Raw genomic sequence first — 7,682 nt, 5'->3', positions numbered from 1 at the left:
TATATTTGTATATATATATAATATATATAATATATATATATATATATATATATACATACATACACTTATACACGATACAAATGCATACATACACACATAGACACAGGAATATGCACATAAGACATACACACATAATCAAACATACAAGCGCACATACACAAGAACATGCACAAACACACACACACAAATTACACTCCACACAATACACACACGCACACACACACACGCACACACACACACGCACACACCACACACATAGCATATATATATATATACATGCATATAGCAGCACATACACATTCACAAATTGACTTTCCAATTTACCATAACGGAGATACTTCAATTGAGTTAAAAATTAAATTCGATTAATATCCCATCTTTTCCTTCTCAACATTTCTTCTAAATTAAAATAATATAATTTGTTGCATGCATTAAACTAGAAATATTCGATTGCACATATATTTTTTATGAGTATTTTGAAATATGACTGACAGGCGCATGCTTGACACTAAAAGACAAGGATAATAAGAGAAATTTTCCATAACACACTTGTGTTTTATAGTCATCTTCATTAAAATCCTATCTCATCGATAATTCTTATTTTACATTATTTGTTTTTATTTTATACTCCAAGTCATTAATATCATCAGTGTGCGTGCACGCGTGCATATATGCATATATATATATATATATATATATATATATATATATATATATGTGTGTGTGTGTGTGTCTGTATATACATATATATGTATATGTGTATGTATATATATATGGATAGATACATAGATAGATATACACCAAGAGTGAGAGAGAAAGTGTGCCTGTATATACATATATACATATTATATATATATATATTATATATATATATTATATATATATATCTATATATATATATTATATATATATATATATAGATTATATAGATAGATAGATAGATAGATAGATAGATGATAATAGATAGATAGATAGATAGATATAATAATATATATATATACATATGCATATATATATGTGTGTATGTGCATATATATATATACACACACACAAGCACGCACATATATATATCAAGAAAGAGAGAGGGTGTGTGTGTACGTGTGTATGTGTTATATGGTAAATTGTGAGAGTAATTCAGTCGAGATTTAAATTACCACGCTCAGTTGAAGAGAGTATCTTACAGAATACCATAGCATTTGTTAGTTTTCTTCTGAAGCACATCCCTTTCCCGTTGTAAAAATTTATAATGCTGCCATATTGTTTTAAAATGAAATCTAACGTAATTGTTTCTAGCTAGTTTCAAACGTGATGTCCCTATAAAAGCTTGAAGAGATAATGCAGTTTTGTTATTAGTGATTGTGTCCCGCAAGGAAGCCTCTTCTACACGGTCAAGGCCTTGTTAGAAAGAGCAGTCGATCCTCCCTATAATCGCCTACTATATCATTCTTACATTCCAATGAGAGATAAAAGCTACCAAATATATGCACAAAAAAAATATCACACACATACACACACGCACACACACATACATACTGGCACGGGTACACACAAACACACACACATACAGACTCACACACATGCACGTATGCACGCACACACACACACGCACACACGCACGGACGTACGCACGCACACACACATACACGCACGCATGCATCCACACACACACACACCTGTCTATAATTTATCTTTTACTTGTTTCTGTCATTGGATTGAGACCATCTTGAGTCACCACCTAAAACGGTTTAGTCGAACAAATAGACCCTAGCACTCATTTTAAAGTTTAGTACACAATCAGTCAGTCTCGTTTGCCGAACCGTTAAGTTACAGTGACGTAAGCAACCAACATTGGGACGCAATCACGAGGACACACAAACACAAAACGCACACACACACATACACATTTATATATCCACGACGGGCTTCCGTACAGTTTGCGTCCAACTTATAACCATTAACGACACCATTACCTCTCATACATTTTAAATATGTCTCCCGTATTTTCGATTTTCATATTCATTGCTCTCTCCTTACACTCAATGTTATAACACCCACTTAAAGCAAATAATGAATCTTTTTTCATAATCCCCCAATAATTACTTAGTTTATACTATTTCTAAAATCTAGCGGGATCCGTGAATATTTCACGAATTTACTGGTAACCCATTTGAATATTTCTGAAAACTTAATCCAAAAAGCCTGAAAGCATAGCCTGTTTTGTGTCTGTATGGAAAGATGGTCGCTCGCCTGTTATTCATTGGAAAGTAAAAGAAATTGGAATCGGATAATTAAATAATGTAATTTCTATATACACTTTATGCACAATTTTATAGACTTAATACACAGCAGTCTCCCTCTTTCTCTTTCACTCTTTGCTTTACCCTCTTTTTTCTCTTCATGTTAAGAGCGCGGGATACTAACCCCAAGATTCCGAGTTCGATTCCAGGCAGTGACCTCAATAATAATAATTGTAACATCGCATGATACCTTTGGAATGAGAATCCAGGTTCGAAATTTCCCCAAGGCACCTGATGAAGGCTAGAGGGTATATCAGCCGAAACGTTGTGTTAAGAAACAAGATGACGACAAATATCCGTCAAATGTAAATAATGTAAATAATGTACATAATTCCTCATCTCTTAAATATAGAACTCAGAACGTAAAGACTCGCAAAATACCGCTAAGCAATTCGCCCGGCGTGCTAACGTTTCTGCCAGCTTGCCGCCTTAAAATTCTCTCAGTATTGTTTAATCCAAAAGTTTATATTAGCAAACATTATCAATAAAATACTTATAGTTTTCTTATACATAAGACATACATCAAACTATGTAACAAGTTAGAAAATTTCTATAAGAGGTGAAAGTAACAACGATATTCAGAAATAATGTTTCTCGGCACTTCAACCGTAGGAACCGACGTTATTTACTATTTTTAACCCTAAGGAGAAGGCTCCTCTAGCTGGTTATCGATGCAATCTCCACCCGACATATATTGTAAGCGGCAGAACGTACCCCTACCATCTAGCGATTACAGGACCAGCAGGCCGTCATGTTTCGGGCTTTAATTCAAATATATATGAACTACAACCGAGTATGCTGTTGTGATATAGAATGTATTCATATAGTTCTTTTCTGCCATACTAAAATTATATATGAAAATGGTACACCAAACACAATTACGAATAAGTTAAAAGTGTTTTTTTCTCCAGTATTTGAAAACTCAATTAGATTTTTAAGAATAAAAAACATTGTAAAAGCCAGTCATTTTGTCAGAAACTTTGAACTTGCTAAGCTATTGTTTTCAATTCTGATTTTCAAGTATCTTCTATCAAACAAACCATCTCACCTCTTTCGCTTTTTATTGTCTAATCTCCACTCCCATCTTAAGCGTCCTTTATACTTACCATTATACAGACCTATCTACTTCATATACTTTTTGACCTTTAAGCACATGACTGACCTTTGAAAATTTACGAAGTTCGCTGTCTTTGACAAAATAAAAAAGTTTCTTCTTTGAATTTGTTAACATATTTGTAAAACCAAACTCACACCTCATTCTTTTGACGCAGCTTTTCTCTCCATTTATATATATAAATAACACGAGTAGATTCCTTTCAATGACTGAAAAAGCCGATAGGCGAAACATGAAGTCACAGACGACTTGATCTTCCCAATAAATTTGGCTTTACTTAACCAACAGATTTATGCCAACAATAAATGTTCAGTTTTTATTAAAGTACTTTAACCTAATCGTGATTGCTTAACCTCACCGAGCTGGCAGAAACGTTAGCACGCCGGGCGAAATGCGTAGCCGTATTTCGTCTGACGCTACGTGTTCTGGGTTCAAATTCCACCGAGGTCGACATTGCCTTTCATTCTTTCGGGGTCGATAAATTAAGTACCACTTACGCAGTGGCGTCGATATAATCAACTCAATCCGTTGGTCTGTCCTTGTGTGTCCCCTCTGTGTTTAGCCCCTTGTGGGTAGTAAAGAAATAGGTATTTCGTCTACCGCTACGTTCTGAGCTCAAATTCCGCCGAGGTCGACTTTGCCTTTCATCCTTTCGGGGTCGATAAATTAAGTACCAGTTACGCACTGGGGTCAATGTAATCGACTTAATCCCTTTGTCTGTCCTTGTTTGTCCCCTCTGTGTTTAGCCCCTTGTGGGTAGTAAAGAAATATATAATTGCCACACAATTTGTGCATCGTCGTCGTCAGTGAAATGAGTGAGCTATGCACTCCTTAAAAAGGGTTGCTCAGTCATGAGAAGATACAACAACGATGTTAAGATTAGACTCCAACTTCTTATGCACAGATTTGCAACTGTGTACTTCCGACTGATTAGTTCTGCATTCGGAGCTACGCTTCTATCACCATAGGACTTGCCTTAGATGAGATGAGAAATGAGGTTACTGTTAAAAGACATCTGTACATCATTTGGTTGTAGTGATAAAGTCTTGAACAACAAGGGTGTCAACCTTAGAGTACCTTAATTAGTACATAGTGACAGACCGAAGCGAAATAACTGATAATCATGTGAAAGTACAGGTTTAATGTATCGTGAATAAATACAGTTAGTAAAGAATATTGTACCAACATTGGTCGTAAAACACGCAATCAGCACTGAAATATTTTCGCTGGCTGTCGGCAAACTACATAATGAGGAGAAATCTAATAGTTGAATATGAGTACAAGAGGCTGACATTTTACAGAAATCCATTAATATTCATATTAAAAAAAAACAAAAAAAAAAAACGATGGAAGGCCAAATTAACATAACAGGCAAATCGTGTAGCCAAGAATGAAATCACTGAGTTGGTAGAAAGCGATAGGCTTGACGTTTACTTTATGTTATGTCCAGCTTTGCAAAAATCTGTCTCAACTAATTCTTCCACGATCATTGAGGATCGATAAATATATGACTGATGAGCAGGCAGGCAGGCGGAAAGAAAGGAGTTGTAACAAAGCTGTACTGTCCGAAGTAAGAAAACTTGTGATATTAGAATTTGATTATAGAAATGCAATCAACTGTATTTCCCACTCGTAGTTGCGAAGTCTCTGCATTTGGCGACAGTCTCTGCTGAGTTAATCGCTGCATCTGAAAGGTTCATAAAGACCTGGGCACCAACTAAGAGTGGATCGATAATCTCCAATATGATAAATATTCCAAAGGCAATATTCCAATGGGACAGTCTTACCGTAATTCTTTTCAATTCGGCATTAAATCCATCATCATCCCTGCTGCAAAAATCAAATGGCTACATGCTATTGTCTGCAACTTCTAGAGATATTAATGTTACCCATGATATCTTTCTGGGTGACCTGAAAGGTTTATGCTAAAAATGTTAACAGTGCCAAAGAGCAGCTAGTGTAGTTATTAACATTTTCAGCTGACATATAATGGAACTTGGCCGAAAGAAATGTATTTGGTCGTTGAACGTGGAAAAATCAGTCCCCTAAACCCTGAACCTGCGCATCAAGGGTCTAACTATTTCTCCTTTTACACAAAGGATGTTTATATATGTCTTGGTATTGAAGAAAATATATCACATGAATGTGTTATGAACAAAGATAAAATGACCCGAGAATATTACACCAGACCTAGAAAAATTGCGGCATTCGGAACTCTTACTACAAGGCAAATATCTCACAAAGTATTTCAGCATTTGGGATATATTAAATGCGCACATAAACATCAACTCAAGTAACATTGGTAAAGCATTTCCTTCAAAATATCTACCAAGGGCAAACGCAACTCATCAGATATAGTTGTTTGGGGCAGATAAGAACATGTATGTACCGTGAAATGAAAGAAAGACAGAAGCTAACTACGGAGAACTGATTCGAAACCTTCAGATTCTATGTCCCAATTATAAATGCCTTTGTATACAAATAATATTTTTTTGTTGTTTTTTAGCAAAAGGGATAATCTGGATAAGCTAGGCTTTTCAGAAAAAGAAATCAACCAGCTAGCACACACATTGCATATAGGAGGAATTACAACCGTGTCTCGTGGTCTGCTACCACAACAGCTCCTTTAGAGGATCCAGTTAGCTCAAGACATCATCAGGAAGAACCTCGTCCGGTTTCGGCCCCTACTCCTCTACCGTTTTGACGTGCCCCCCACTTCGGAGGTGTCTTCAGCTCTGGTGTTGGGTGCATGTCTCCTTTTCTTCTTCTTTCTTCTGTTCCCTGGCCTCTTCGATGTATCGTCAGCGAGTGTCAGCGGGCGATGACTGGCTGTCTTGTCAAATTTCTCCCTTCTAGCGGAACAGTAAAAATATGCAAGACTTTTCTAAGCTCATGTTTTGCAAACAACTTGTACATGCAACTGCTAGCAGTCGAAAACTCGGCATACTGGAAGCCAGCAAGTGTATAGGGTCATCAGGAGAGAAAGCGTACTGTTTTGGGGTCTACCTCTCATGTGACATTATTTTTGTTATCAGCATTCCAGTGATGGAACTTTTCATCTTTGTTAGAAACTAGTGTCTTACTTGAAGGAAAGCTTCAAACGAGTTAACTAATTCAAAGACTACAGATCCAATCCATCACTAGAACTGTAAAATTCTGTAATTTTATCATATAAATATATATATATATGAGCATGTCTAGATATGTTACTATATACATGAGAAAACATAAAACATACATACATACATGTATGCATGAATACCTACCTACATACATCCATTCATGCATATTTACTTCGTCGACACAAATCGTATCTTTACAGAAAGAAATGTCTTTTTCCTACACATACACGTACTCCTAGATATATGTGTACATTCACACACACTGGTATAGACTGGTATAAAGAGAAGCCACCTACCACCTCTCCTCTCTCACTTCCATAAAATATTCCTCTGGCTACATCTCTTTAAAAATCAAAGATACACACGTCCATAACTAAACTAGTCACCCAAGCATCATCTAAGCATTATATACTATACAAAGGGAATCTACGTCAGCTGCCTACATAGCTCAGTCGGTAGAGCATCAGACTTTTAAGTTAATAGAAAACAAAGGAATCTGAGGGTCGCGGGTTCAAGTCCCCCTGTGGGCGCAAATGGTAATATTTTTATCATTTGTTTTTTCCATCAATGTTTTCCATCAAAGTTCACTTAAACTGCTGAATTGCATGTGTTACCAGCATACATCTTCTAAAGGGAGGAAGTCTTCTCCGGTGATGATCAGAAATTCGTGTTCGAATCTGAATGAATGTATCAAGACTAAACGAATGCTTTATTGTTTGGTTTCTCGCTGTTCTGCGTGAATTATTATCAATTGTCATTGCTAATTAACTTAGCAGTTTGTACATATTGATTACTTCATTCTAGGTTAATTGAATTATAAAATGAATTATCACATATTTGAATGTGCATTTAAATATGCAGGACAAAAGGTAGTAATCCTGTTCCTACTGTGTTATTCGAAGCCATCGGCGTGTCTAAGTAAGTTAGCGCCTTAGGAATAGACGTAAAAGCTGAGGCTGCGAGCTGGCGGAATCGTTAGCCGTTGCGTTCTGAGTTCAAATTCCGCCGAGGTCGACTTTGCCTTGTTTGTCCTCTCTGTGTTTAGCCCCTTGTGGGTAGTAAAGAAATAGGTATTTTGTCTGCCGTTACGTTCTGAGTTCAAATTCCGCCGACGTCGACTTTGCCATTCATCCTTTAGGGGTCGATTAA

General features: G+C 36.4%; 1 non-coding gene across 1 annotated transcript; it reads left to right on the top strand.

The window, feature by feature from the left end:
* The first annotated feature begins 6,970 nt into the window (after positions 1-6,970).
* Trnak-uuu lies at positions 6,971-7,063 on the top strand. Its single transcript has 2 exons — positions 6,971-7,007; positions 7,028-7,063. It is a non-coding gene; the product is annotated as a tRNA-Lys (tRNA).
* The last annotated feature ends 619 nt before the right edge of the window (positions 7,064-7,682 follow it).

The sequence above is a fragment of the Octopus sinensis genome, linkage group LG2 (assembly GCF_006345805.1).
Source record: "Octopus sinensis linkage group LG2, ASM634580v1, whole genome shotgun sequence".
Classification (NCBI taxonomy): Eukaryota; Metazoa; Mollusca; class Cephalopoda; order Octopoda; family Octopodidae; genus Octopus; species Octopus sinensis.
Note: the sequence above shows the minus strand (reverse complement) of the source record. Positions and strands in the feature narration are given on the sequence as shown.